This window comes from Oncorhynchus masou, chromosome 22 (genome assembly GCF_036934945.1).
Source record: "Oncorhynchus masou masou isolate Uvic2021 chromosome 22, UVic_Omas_1.1, whole genome shotgun sequence".
Lineage (NCBI taxonomy): Eukaryota > Metazoa > Chordata > Actinopteri > Salmoniformes > Salmonidae > Oncorhynchus > Oncorhynchus masou.
In genome coordinates this window covers 4,644,699-4,658,774 of record NC_088233.1, presented here as the reverse complement: position 1 = coordinate 4,658,774, position 14,076 = coordinate 4,644,699, and the positions used below count along the sequence as shown (strand labels likewise).

Below are 14,076 nucleotides of genomic sequence, written 5' to 3'. Positions count from 1 at the left end.
TTAACTCAAAACCCTGACAATTTCAGTCTGTATTCAAATGTTCTTGTTTGGTTTGTGCTAGTAGAGAATAATACATACACACTATAAAACAAGGGGTTTGGGGTATCTATCACAGATACATGCCACGGGGAATGTCAGTGTCACGACCTTCTGAGACAAGTCTCAAGACCCACTTATCTTGCTCTCCCATCTGTAGTAGATTCAGTGACACGGAGGGGCTCCAAAAAAACACTTGTCACCCCAGCCTCATGCTCTCTCCACCCACTAAAGATTTTTTTTTCTCTTGTGTTTATGGGGGGAGGTGCGTTTCTTGGCATTTTTTGGGGATAATTAAACTGCATTTAATTAATTCAATATACGTTCGTACGGTCCTTTCATCCGTGCAATGTTATTATTATATTGATCACGGTGTTCACCATCTAATTTAAAAGAGTAAATGAGTTAGGAGGAGGCGTGGCCAACTCGGCTGAGTGCCCGCCCCTGGGGGCTGAACCACCGCCTGGACGGATCGGTGCTTTGCAGTGTGCGGTAGTCTGGGAGTTCCGAACAAACCTGTTTGTCTACGGATCTCTTTTACTCCGCTACAAGACAGCGTGACTAAATTGGTGCTATAGTTATCCGCGGCTAATTTATTAGCTGAAGACTGAAGTCTAAAGGCTTGTTGTTCTTTCCTCGGGCACACATCTCCAATCTGGCTGTTTCTTTCAATCTTTATATTGTTTTTCCTGCACTGATTTAAATCTATATTCTGACATATTTTGTGGAGAGGACACCATAGAGCTAGCGCTGAGGTTCTGGACAAACCTGCAGTTTTGAGGTAAGAATAGTCAATGTTACCTACCTAGCAAGTCGCGTTAGACTTTAGAGCACTACGTTGTTAGCCTACGAGCTGTATTCAATTTGAACCAACTCCGAATGTGTAATAAATCGATTATGGGAAAAACGCGAAGTGATGGAGAAAACAAATTATGGGAAAATCTGTTATGTAAACAATGTTGTTTCCTCGCTTCTAAGTTTGCCACGGAGTTTCTGTTGAATGGTTGGCTATAACGTTGAAACATGAATACAATTATTGCATTGTTATTCATGTGTTATTAACTGACTGTGTTGTGTGCACTGTTGAGTACGATATTTTGTTTTGGGTATTGTTTGGGTTAGCCTACAATGGACTAATGCAGCTGTCCACTATTGTTATAGTTTACTCAAGTACGATTGATTTTATACCGTGGGTATGCACACTTGATTAAACAACACAATATTTATTCAATGACTTTAATAAGTGACAGACCATCGATTCAATGTATTGTCAGTATTGGGTAGTTGAAATCTTTGAACGTTAGTTTTCATAAATGTATCCCATTTTTTTCCTGTCGAACATCGTCCAAGACTGTTTATCAACTAAGATTAGTGGAAGTCATTAGGTCTGGGAGTATTAAGCCTGTTGAACATTTAACTAGCGATGTTGTTTTAGCCAATGCATTGCAGCATTTTTCAAGATATATAGATAGCCTGTTGTCAGGGGTGCATTATATGAAACATAATGTATAGCCTACTTCCACACTGTTGAATAAACTAACGATAGGCTACATTCATGTCGAATGTTCATTGTATGTATGATGCTAACATGTATCTTGCAAGATACATTCACATTTAATCTCTGGTGTTATAAACACCGTTGACATACTGTATTCACCAGTTAGCTTGCCTCTCTGTGGCGAGAGAGAGAGAGCAGACTGCCGACATTGGAGAGAGTTGAAAGTCAAAAAGTGGATGTATGTCTATCAACTCAGTCAGTCTTCAAGCTGACATCTTTCCCACTCGAAGTGACAGCAGGGAACGCTCGCTGCCCAGGGGTCCCGTCATAACGGAGGTTTGTCTCCCTCGCCGTGCGGGGTCACCAGATGGGAACGTCTCGAGCTGTCTCAGTTGGATGCACCTTGCCTCTAGGGCAGGAGTTTACTGACAGTTAACATTAATCACATAATGGAACCATGTGGGAGTCCACCTTTCCATTAGATATTAGCTGGAGTACAGTATGATAGTAGAGAGGTTTCAAATCAAATCAAATTTTATTTGTCACATACACATGGTTAGCAGATGTTAATGCGAGTGTAGCGAAATGCTCGTGCTTCTAGTTCCGACAATGCAGTAATAACCAACAAGTAATCTAACTAACAATTCCAAAACTACTGTCTTATACACACAAGTGTAAGGGGATAAAGAATATGTACATAAAGATATATGAATGAGTGATGGTACAGAGCAGCATAGGCAAGATACAGTAGATGGTATCGAGTACAGTATATACATTTGAGATGAGTATGTAAACAAAGTGGCATAGTTAAAGTGGCTAGTGATACATGTATTACATAAAGATACAGTAGATGATATAGAGTACAGTATATACGTATACATATGAGATGAATAATGTAGTGTATGTAAACATTATATTAGGTAGCATTGTTTAAAGTGGCTAGTGATATATTTTACATAATTTCCCATCAATTCCCGTTATTAAAGTGGCTGGAGTTGAGTCAGTGTGTTGGCAGCAGCCACTCAATGTTAGTGGTGGCTGTTTAATGTCTGATGGCCTTGAGATAGAAGCTGTTTTTCAGTCTCTCGGTCCCAGCTTTGATGCACCTGTACTGACCTCGCCTTCTGGATGATAGTGGGGTGAACAGGCAGTGGCTCGGGTGGTTGTTGTCCTTGATGATCTTTGTGGCCTTCCTGTGACATCGGGTGGTGTAGGTGTCCTGGAGGGCAGGTAGTTTGCCCCCGGTGATGCGTTGTGCAGACCTCACTACCCTCTGGAGAGCCTTACGGCTGTGAGCAGAGCAGTTGCCATACCAGGCGGTGATACAGCCCGCCAGGATGCTCTCGATTGTGCATCTGTAGAAGTTTGTGAGTGCTTTTGGTGACAAGCCGAATTTCTTCAGCCTCCTGAGGTTGAAGAGGCGCTGCTGTGAGGTTATTTTCCTGACACCACACTCTGAGGGCCCTCACCTCCTCCATGTAGGCCGTCTTGTCGTTGTTGGTAATCAAGCCTACCACTGTTGTGTCGTCCGCAAACTTGATGATTGAGTTGGAGGCGTGCGTGGCCACGCAGTCGTGGGTGAACAGGGAGTACAGGAGAGGACTCAGAACATACCCTTGTGGGGCCCCAGTGTTGAGGATCAGCGGGGTGGAGATGTTGTTGCCTACCCTCACCACCTGGGGGCAGCCCGTCAGGAAGTCCAGTACCCAGTTGCACAGGGCGGGGTCGAGACCCAGGGTCTCGAGCTTGATGACGAGCTTGGAGGGTACTATGGTGTTAAATGCTGAGCTGTCGTCGATGAACAGCATTCTCACATAGGTATTCCTCTTGTCCAGATGGGTTAGGGCAGTGTGCAGTGTGGTTGAGATTGCATCGTCTGTGGACCTATTTGGGCGGTAAGCAAATTGGAGTGGGTCTAGGGTGTCAGGTAGGGTGGAGGTGATATGGTCCTTGACTAGTCTCTCATTTAGCTCCGTTACCTTAGCTTTTTTGGGAACAGGAACAATGGTGGCCCTCTTGAAGCATGTGGGAACAGCAGACATTTTTTTTAAATGGCATCGAAGAAGATTTATTTTGAAATCCCTAGATGACTGTCCCTGATCACATGAATGTCAGGTATTTTTTTAATTTCCCCTTTCAAATTATCCCCATAAACAATGTGTATAACCACACACCATTATATCTCTCTATTTATTACACTGCACAAGCCAGTGAGTATAGGGTTTCAAAACATGGAAGCTGCCTGGTCATAGATTAGCTACTGGCCTGGGGCGCTGTATTGTCCCATTCCATTGTTGCTCTGTATAAAGAGGTTTGCTGCTGCCTGCACTTGTTGTATAGCTGCTATAGAAATACCACCTGTTCTAGTCATTCTATTTCTACAAGTTTAGCGCTCCACACTGCAGGGTAAGAACCTAACAAGATGGAAGACAAACACGTATTCTACCTCTCACTGGCTCTGGCTGACTGGCTCTGGCTGACTGGCTCTGGCTGATTGGCTCTGGCTGACTGGCTCTGGCTGATTGGTTCTGGCTGATTGGCTCTGGCTGACTGGCTCTGGCTGACTGGCTCTGGCTGATTGGCTCTGGCTGACTGGCTCTGGCTGATTGACTCTGGCTGATTGGCTCTGGCTGACTGGCTCTGGCTGATTGACTCTGGCTGATTGGCTCTGGCTGACTGGCTCTGGCTGACTGGCTCTGGCTGATTGGCTCTGGCTGACTGGCTCTGGCTGACTGGCTCTGGCTGATTGGCTCTGGCTGATTGGCTCTGGCTGACTGGCTCTGGCTGACTGGCTCTGGCTGATTGGCTCTGGCTGATTGGCTCTGGCTGACTGGCTCTGGCTGACTGGCTCTGGCTGATTGGCTCTGGCTGATTGACTCTGGCTGATTGGCTCTGGCTGATTGGCTCTGGCTGATTGGCTCTGGCTGATTGGCTCTGGCTGACTGGCTCTGGCTGACTGGCTCTGGCTGATTGGCTCTGGCTGATTGACTCTGGCTGATTGGCTCTGGCTGATTGGCTCTGGCTGATTGACTCTGGCTTATTGGCTCTGGCTGACTGGCTCTGGCTGACTGGCTCTGGTTGATTGGCTCTGGCTGATTGAGTGACTGAGTCCTCCCCTTTCATGATTTTGTGTTGGGCTAACATCATGTACAGACCTACATGTTGCTTATCTCCCTCTCTCCCTCTATCTCTCTGTTGCTCTCTCTTTCTCTTTCTCTCTCTGTTCCTCTCTACTCTCTTTCTCTCAATTCAAGGGGCTTTATTAGCATGGGAAACATATGTTAACATTGCCAAAGCAAGTGAAAGAGATAATAAACAAAGTGAAATAAACAATACAAATGAACAGTAAACATAAATATGGGTTGTATTTAAAATGGTGCTTGTTTTTCACCAGTTGACCTTTTCTTGTGGCAACAGGTCATACATCTTGCTGCTGTGATGGCACACTGTGGAATTTCCCCCAGTAGATATGGGAGTTTATCAAAATTGGGTTTGTTTTCGAATTCTTTGTGGATCTGTGTAATCTGAGGGAAATATGTGTCTCTAATATGGTCATACATTTGGCAGGAGGTTAGGAATTGCAGCTCAGTTTCCACCTCATTTTGTGGGCAGTGTGCATTTCTTTCTCCCTCCCTTTCTCCCTCTCTCTCTCTCCCTCTTTTTCTCTCTTTATTTTCTTCCCAAATCAGGGCTACTAACCATATCTCTAATATCTGGGAGCTAAATGGTTTGAAAGAGGAGAGACATATTCACACACACACACACATTGCACATTGTTCCCTGTATGTGAGAGCCTTTTGCATACTTACGGAAATGATTGAAGAGATCTTGTGTTGTTTAATCAAGTGTGCATACCACAGTATAAAATCAATCTTACTTGAGTAAATTATAACAACAGTGGACAGCTGCATTAGTCCATTGTAGGCTAACCCAAACAATATCCAAAACCACACAATGCAGCCAGTTAAAGGGATCTTCTTCTTAGTCAAATGAACTCATGAATACCATTTCTATGTCTCTGTGTGCAGTTTGAAGGGATTGTTGCTAACTAGCGCTAGCGCAATTGCCAACGAGCGTCAGCATAATGACTAGCGTGCTAGTGTAACAGTATAAGTTTAGACCGTCCCCTCGCCCATAACCAGGCACGAACGAGGGACCCTCTGCACACATCATCAACAGTCACCCATGAAGCATCGTTACCCATCACTCCACAAAAGCCGCGGCCCTTGCAGAGCAAGGGGAACCACTACTTCAAGGTCTCAGAGCAAGTGACGTCACCGATTGAAACGCTATTTAGCGCGCACCACCGCTAACTAAGCTAGCCGTTTCACATCCGTTACACTAGCAGATACCGAAAGACTTCCAGTCATTGCACTAATGCCAGTTAGCGATTGGCTTGCGAAACGGACGTATAACTTCCTTCATACTGGATGCAGAGCTGGTATCCACCAGTTCATCTGACTCCTGAAGTATCTCTTTAACAACACGTTAATAACAATGTAATAATAGCCTACCGGTCAACGATGGAACAACGTTGTTTACATAACTCACAAAACAATCATTATCCTCGCCTAATAACATGCACACACACACGTGGCCAGAAAGAGACAAGGAAAAGGGCTGTGCCGATGTGTATTCTCTGTCCCCACCCAATCTAGACCAATCCAGGTCTGGATAGAAGATATTGAGGTGTGAAATGCCTATGGCAGAGCCTCCTAGTCCCTGGCCCTGCTGCATTTAGGGGATGACAGTGTGCTCTGCTGCCTAAATGTCACTCATTAAAGAGATTAAATGAATCAATCTGCAGAAGGTTCCACATGGTGGGATTCAGAGCCTCTCTCTCCACTCTCATTTCTGTCTCTGCTCTCTCTTTCCCACTCTCCGCTCTGTTTCCCTCTGCTCTCTCTTTCCCTCTCCACTCTCTCTTTCCCTCTCTGCTCTCTCTTTCCCTCTCTGCTCTCTCTTTCCCTCTCCCCTCTCTTTCCTCTCTGCTCTCTCTTTCCCTCTCCACTCTCTCTTTCCCTCTCTGCTCTCTCTTTCCCTCTCTCCCCTCTCTTTCCCTCTCCCCTCTCTTTCCCTCTCTCTTTCCCTCTCTGCTCTCTCTTTCCCTCTTTCCCCTCTCTTTCTGTCTCCGCTCTTTCTTTCCCTCTCTGCTCTCTCTTTCCCTCTCCACTCTCTCTTTCCCTCTCTGCTCTCTCTTTCCCTCTCCACTCTCTCTTTCCCTCTCCCCTCTCTCTTTCCCTCTCTGCTCTCTCTTTCCCCCTCTCTCTCTTTCCCTCTCTCCCCTCTCTTTCCCTCTCTGCTCTCTCTTTCCCTCTCCGCCCTCTCTTTCCCTCTCTCCATTCTCTTTCCCTCTCTCCATTCTCTTTCCCTCTCTCCACTCTCATTTCTGTCTCTGCTCTCTCTTTTCCCCTCTCTCTCTTTCCCTCTCTGCTCTCTCTTTCCCTCTCTGCTCTCTCTTTCCCTCTCTGCTCTCTCTTTCCCTCTCCGCTCTCTCTTTCCCTCTCTCTATGTGTCTCTAATATGGTCATACATTTGGTACGAGGTTGTGCAGCTCAGTTTCCACCTCATTTTGTGGGCAGTGTGCACATAGTCTGTATTCTCTTGAGAGTCAGGTCTGCCTACGGCGGCCTTTCTCAATAGCAAGGCTATGCTCACTGAGTCTGTACATAGTCATTTCCTTAATTTTGTGTCAGTCACAGTGGTCTGGTATTCTGCCACTTTGTACTCTCTGTGTAGGGCCGAATAGCATTCTAGTTTGCTCTGTTTTTTTGTTAATTCTTTCCAATGTGTCAAGTAATGATCTTTTTGTTTTCTCATGATTTGGTTGGTTCTAATTGTGCTGCTGTCCTGGAGCTCTGTGGGGTCTGTTTGCGTTTGTGAACAGAGCCCCAGGAACAACTTGCTTAGGGGACTCTTCTCCAGGTTCATCTCTCTGTAGGTGATGCCTTTGTTATGGAAGGTTTGGGAATCGATTCCTTTTAGGTGGTTGTAGAATTTTCTGGATTTTGATAATTAGCGGGTTTCGGCCTAAATCTGCTCTGCATGTATTATTTGGTGTTCAACGTTGTACTGAGGATATTTCTGCGTGCAGTCTCAATTTGGTGTTTGTCCCATTTTGGGAATTCTTTGTTGGTGAGTGGACCCCAGACCTCACAACCATAAAGGGCAATGGGCTCTATGACTGATTCAAGTATTTTTAGCCAGATCCTAATTGGTATGTTGAAATTTATGTTCCTTATGATGGCATAGAGTGCCCTTCTTGCCTTGTCTCTCAGATCGTTCACAGCTTTGTGGAAGTTACCTGTGGCGCTGATGTTTAGGCCAAGTTACAGTGGGGCAAAAAGGTATTTAGTCAGCCACCAATTGTGCAAGTTCTCCCACTTAAAAAGATGAGAGAGGCCTGTAATTTTCATCATAGGTACACTTCAACTATGACGGACAAAATTAGGAAAAAAATCCAGAAAATCACATTGTAGCATTTTTTTATGAATTTATTTGCAAATTATGGTGGAAAATAAGTATTTGGTCACCTACAAATAGATTTACTGAGATTTACTGTCAGTGCCCAGGTCTGACAGAATCTGTGCAGAAGATCTAGGTGATGCTTTAGGCCCTCCTTGGTTGGTGACAGAAGCACCAGATCATCAGCAAACAGCAGACATTTGACTTCGGATTCTAGTAGGGTGAGGCCGGGTGCTGCAGACTTTTGTGTGCCCATGTAGCGGATGTGAAAACGGCTAGCTTAGTTCGCGGTGCACGCTAAATAGCGTTTCAATCGGTGACGTCACTTGCTCTGAGACCTTGAAGTAGTAGTTCCCCTTGCCCTGCAAGGGCCGCGGCTTTTGTGGAGCGATGGGTAACGATGCTTCGAGGGTGACAGTTGTTGATGTGTGCAGAGGGTTCCTGGTTCGCGCCCGGGTATGGGCAAGGGGACGGACTAAAGTTATACTGTTACACCCGCGCCAATTCGTTGATATATATGTTGAAGAGGGTGGGGCTTAAGCTGCATCCCTGTCTAACCCCATGACCTTGTGTGAATAAATGTGCATGTTTTTTTGCCAATTTTAACCGCACACTTGTTGTGTATGTACATGGATTTTATAATGTCGTATGTTTTACCCCCAACACCACTTCCCATCAAATTGTATAGCAGATCCTCCTGCCAAATTGAGTCAAAGGCTTTTTTGAAATCAACAAAGCATGAGAAGACTTTGCCTTTGTTTTGGTTTGTTTGGTTGTCAATCAATCTCTCTCTCTCTCTCTCTCTCTCTCTCTCTCTTCAATTCAATTCCCTTATCCACCCAGGTATGTATCTGTATCAACTGGTTAAGGCAGCCAGGCATTTAGTAAAGCAGGTAGACAAACAGGCAGGAAGACAGACAGACAAGCAGTCAGACAGACAGACAGACAGACAGACAGACAGACAGACAGACTGGCAGACAAGCAGGTAGACAAACAGGCAGGAAGACAGACAGACAAGCAGGCAGACAGTCAGACAGACAGACAGACAGGGGAAACCAGGCCAGGTAGGTCAGTGCGCTCTGTGTTCTCGTATCCTATCAGCCCCACTCTGCTCCTCCCTCCGTCACCATTCACCAGGATGCGGTCCACACGCAAATGGTAAAGACACAAGATAAAATAAATAAGCATAGACAGCATGCGTTGTACAGCACACATTGTCCGCTGAGAGCCAGGAACTAAATGGAGTATCTATCTATTGGCCCAATATGAAAATGGCTTTTTTCTATCGCTGGAGGACTCTTCATTTAATGTGTCAGTAATGTTCAGTACATTAACTCTATAATGGGTTCAGTACCTGATTAACCCTGATGGGTTCACACCTGTTAACCCTGTAATTTCAGTACCTGAGTAACTCTATAATGGGTTCAGTTTTTAACCCTGTAATTTCAGTACCTGATTAACCCTGTAATGGGTTCAGTACCTGATTAACTCTGTAATGGGTTCAGTACCTGATTAACCCTGTAATGGGTTCAGTACCTGATTAACCCTGTAATGGGTTCAACCTGATTAACCCTGTAATGGGTTCAGTACCTATTAACCCTGTAATGGGTTCAGTACCTGATTAACTCTGTAATGGGTTCAGTACCTGATTAACCCTGTAATGGGTTCAGTACCTGATTAACCCTGTAATGGGTTCAGTACCTGATTAACTCTGTAATGGGTTCACACCTGATTACCCCTGTAATGGGTTCAGTACCTGATTAACCCTGTAATGGGTTCACTACCTGATTAACCCTGTAATGGGTTCAGTACCTGATTACCCCTGTAATGGGTTCAGTACCTGATTAACTCTGTAATGGGTTCAGTACCTGATTAACTCTGTAATGGGTTCAACCTGAGCTATGTAATGGGTTCAGTACCTGAGTCACCCTGTAATGGGTTCAGTACCTGATTAAAATGGGTTTACCTTTAACTTTAATGGGTTCAGTACCTGAGTCACCCTGTAATGGGTTCAGTACCTTCTCACCCTGTAATGGGTTCAGTACCTGATTAACCCTGTAATGGGTTCAGTACCTGATTAACTAGGGTTCAGTACCTGAGTTGTAATGGGTTCAGTACCTGATTAACTTGTAATGGGTTCAGTACCTTTAACCAATGTGTCAAGTAATTATACCTGATTAACTTGTAATGGGTTCAGTACCTGATTAACCCTGTAATGGGTTCAGTACCTGATTAACTCTGTAATGGGTTCAGTACCTGATTAACCCTGTAATGGGTTCAGTACCTGATTAACTCTGTAATGGGTTCAGTACCTGATTAACTCTGTAATGGGTTCAGTACCTGAGTCTGTAGGGTTCAGTACCTGGCTTTGTAATGGGTTCAGTACCTGATTAACTCTATAATGGGTTCAGTACCTGATTAACTCTGTACTGGGTTCAGTACCTGAGTAACTCTATAATGGGTTCAGTACCTGATTAACCCTGTAATGGATTCAGTACCTGATTAACTCTATAATGGGTTCAGTACCTGATTAACTCTGTAATGGGTTCAGTTCCTGATTAACCCTGTACTGGGTTCAGTACCTGAGTAACTCTATAATGGGTTCAGTACCTGATTAACTCTGTAATGGGTTCAGTACCTGATTAACCCTGTAATGGGTTCAGTACCTGATTAACCCAATGGGTATGTAACTCTGTAATGGGTTCAGTACCTGAGTTTAATGGGTTCAGTACCTGAGTCACCCTGTAATGGGTTCAACCTGAGCTCTAGGTTCAGTACCTGATTAACCCTGTAATGGGTTCAGTACCTGATTAACCCTGTAATGGGTTCAGTACCTGATTAACCCTGTAATGGGTTCAGTACCTGAGTCACCCTGTAATGGGTTCAGTACCTGACTGGCACCTGATTAACCCTGTAATGGGTTCAGTGATTAACTCTGTAATGGGTTCAGTACCTGAGTAACCCTGTAATGGGTTCAGTACCTGATTAACTCTGTAATGGGTTCAGTACCTGATTAACTATGTAATGGGTTCAGTACCTGAGTCACCCTGTAATGGGTTCAGTACCTGATTAACCCTGTACAGTACAGTAATGGGTTCAGATTAACTCTGGGGTTCAGTACCTGATTAACTATGTAATGGGTTCAGTACAGACAGACAGACTGGCAGACTGTAATGGGTTCAGTACCTGATTAACCCTGTAATGGGTTCAGACCTGGGAAACCCTGTAATGGGTTCAGTACCTGATTAACCCTGTAATGGGTTCAGTACCTGATTAACCTTCTATGGGTTCTACCTATTAACCCTGTATGGGTTCAGTACCATTAACTCTGCTGGGTTCAGTACCTGATTAACTATGTAATGGGTTCACCATTAACCAGGTAATGGGTTCAGTACCTGATTAACTCTGTAATGGGTTCAGTACCTGATTAACCCTGTAATGGGTTCAGTACCTGATTAACTCTGTAATGGGTTCAGTACCTGATTAACCCTGTAATGGGTTCAGTACCTGATTAACCCTGTAATGGGTTCAGTACCTGATTAACCCTGTAATGGGTTCAGTACCTGATTAACCCTGTAATGGGTTCAGTACCTGATTAACTCTGTAATGGGTTCAGTACCTGATTAACCCTGTAATGGGTTCAGTACCTGATTAACTCTGTAATGGGTTCAGTACCTGAGTCACTCTGTAATGGGTTCAGTACACGAGTCACCCTGTAATGGGTTCAGTACCTGATTAACAATGGGTTCAGTACCTGATTACTCTGTAATGGGTTCAGTACCTGATTAACCCTGTAATGGGTTCAGTACCTGATTAACTCTGTAATGGGTTCAGTACCTGATTAACCACTGGGTTCAGTACCAGGAACCCTAAATGGGTTCATACCTATCTATAATGGGTTCAGTACCTGATTAAAATGGGTTCAGTACCTATTAACGCTGTGATGGACTCAGTACCTGATTTAATGTGTCTGATGTAATGGGTTCAGTACCTGATTAACCCTGTAATGGGTTCAGTACCTGAGTAGCCCTGTAATGGGTTCAGTACCTGAGTAGCCCTGTAATGGGTTCAGTACCTGATTAACCCTGTAATGGGTTCAGTACCTGATTAACCCTGTAATGGGTTCAGTACCTGATTAACCCTGTAATGGGTTCAGTACCTGATTAACCCTGTAATGGGTTCAGTACCTGATTAACCCTGTAATGGGTTCAGTACCTGATTAACCCTGTAATGGGTTCAGTACCTGATTAACCCTGTAAAGGGTTCAGTATCTTTGTTCTTGAGATACACTGTGAAAATGACACTTTTTTAGTGTGTCAGACAAAATAATTTACACGGTCGAGGTAAGAGGAGAGGCGTGTGTGCTATTTTTCCTCAGGTTTTTGTAAAAAAAAAAAAGTCTCTGGTTTTCACCGACATGCATTTGAATTCCACCTGCTTTCTGAATAGGCTTTATCTTCCAAATGGTTCTCGCTGTATGTGGGATTGTGTAGTCTTGCTGAAGGTCAGGTCACATTCTGGTAAAAATGCTTTCATAGTTCTAAGGATAACACTCAGCCTATTGTAATTACTTGTTAGACCACTGTTGGAGCTAGAAACACAAGAATATTGCTACACCCGCAATAACATCTGTTAAACACGTGTATGTGACCAATAACATCTGTTAAACACATGTATGTGACCAATAACATCTGTTAAACACCTGTATGTGACCAATAACATCTGTTAAACATGTGTATGTGACCAATAACATCTGCTAACCATGTGTATGTGACCATTAACATCTGTTAAACACCTGTATGTGACCAATAACATCTGCTAACCATGTGTATGTGACCAATAACATCTGCTAACCATGTGTATGTGACCAATAACATCTGTTAAACACCTGTATGTTACCAATAACATCTGTTAAACACCTGTATGTGACCAATAACATCTGTTAAACACCTGTATGTGACCAATAACATCTGTTAAACACCTGTATGTGACCAATAACATCTGTTAAACACCTGTATGTGACCAATAACATCTGCTAACCATGTGTATGTGACCAATACAGGGCAGGGTAGCCTAGTGGTTAGAGCGGCGGACTAGTAACCGGAAGGTTACGAGTTCAAACCCCAAACTGACAAATCTGTCGTTCTGCCCCTGAACAGGCAGTTAACCCACTGTTCCCAGGCTGTCATTGAAAATAAGAATTTGTTCTTAACTGACTTGCCTGGTAAAATAAAAAAAATAACATTTGACTTGATCAGTCGTCAAAGGTTTAAGAACAACGGATGTTTGTGTGTTGCTTTTTAAATGTCAGTTTACTTTATTTGTAACTACTCTTATGATCATATACATACAATATGCTACATCAAAACACATGTTCACACACAACCCCTTTAACTCACACACTTATCGTCAGCATCACACCCAGCCAACCCCGTCCCTCACCTTCGATAGAGCCAGACAGAGCTCTTCACCCGGATCTTAGAGGCTGACACGGGAACAGGACACCCGTGTGTCCCAAGGGATTCTGGCAGGAATGGGAGTGAAGTTCTGGAGTCAAGTTTGGGACAGGATGGGACTGGATCACCAGTCTACCGGAATGGGTTAGTACAGGAGAAATTATAAACAAGAGTTTTTGGGGTGTAAATATGTCATTTGTGAAACATTTAATAAAATACCAACTGTGTAGGCTAGGCCTAATATAATCTAGTTTACTTAGTACAATATAGTTTACTTAATAAAATATAGTTTACTTAATACAATATAGTTTACTTAATACAATATCGTTTACCTCATATAATATAGTTTACTTAGTACAATATAGTTCACCTCATATAATATAGTTTACTTAATACAATATAGTTTACTTAATACAATATAGTCAGATGCCAACCTATATCACCAGGCTACCTCAGAGTCAGATGCCAACCTATATCACCAGGCTACCTCAGAGGCAGATGCCAACCTATATCACCAGGCTACCTCAGAGGCAGATGCCAACCTGTCACCAGGCTACCTCAGAGTTAGATGCCAACCTGTATCACCAGGCTACCTCAGAGTCAGATGCCAACCTGTCACCA

General features: G+C 43.9%; 1 pseudogene; it reads left to right on the top strand.

Annotated features, from left to right (window-relative positions):
* Positions 1 to 523: 523 nt before the first annotated feature.
* LOC135508915 (tetraspanin-18B-like) overlaps positions 524 to 14,076 on the top strand; it is a 133,378-nt pseudogene continuing 119,825 nt past the window's right edge.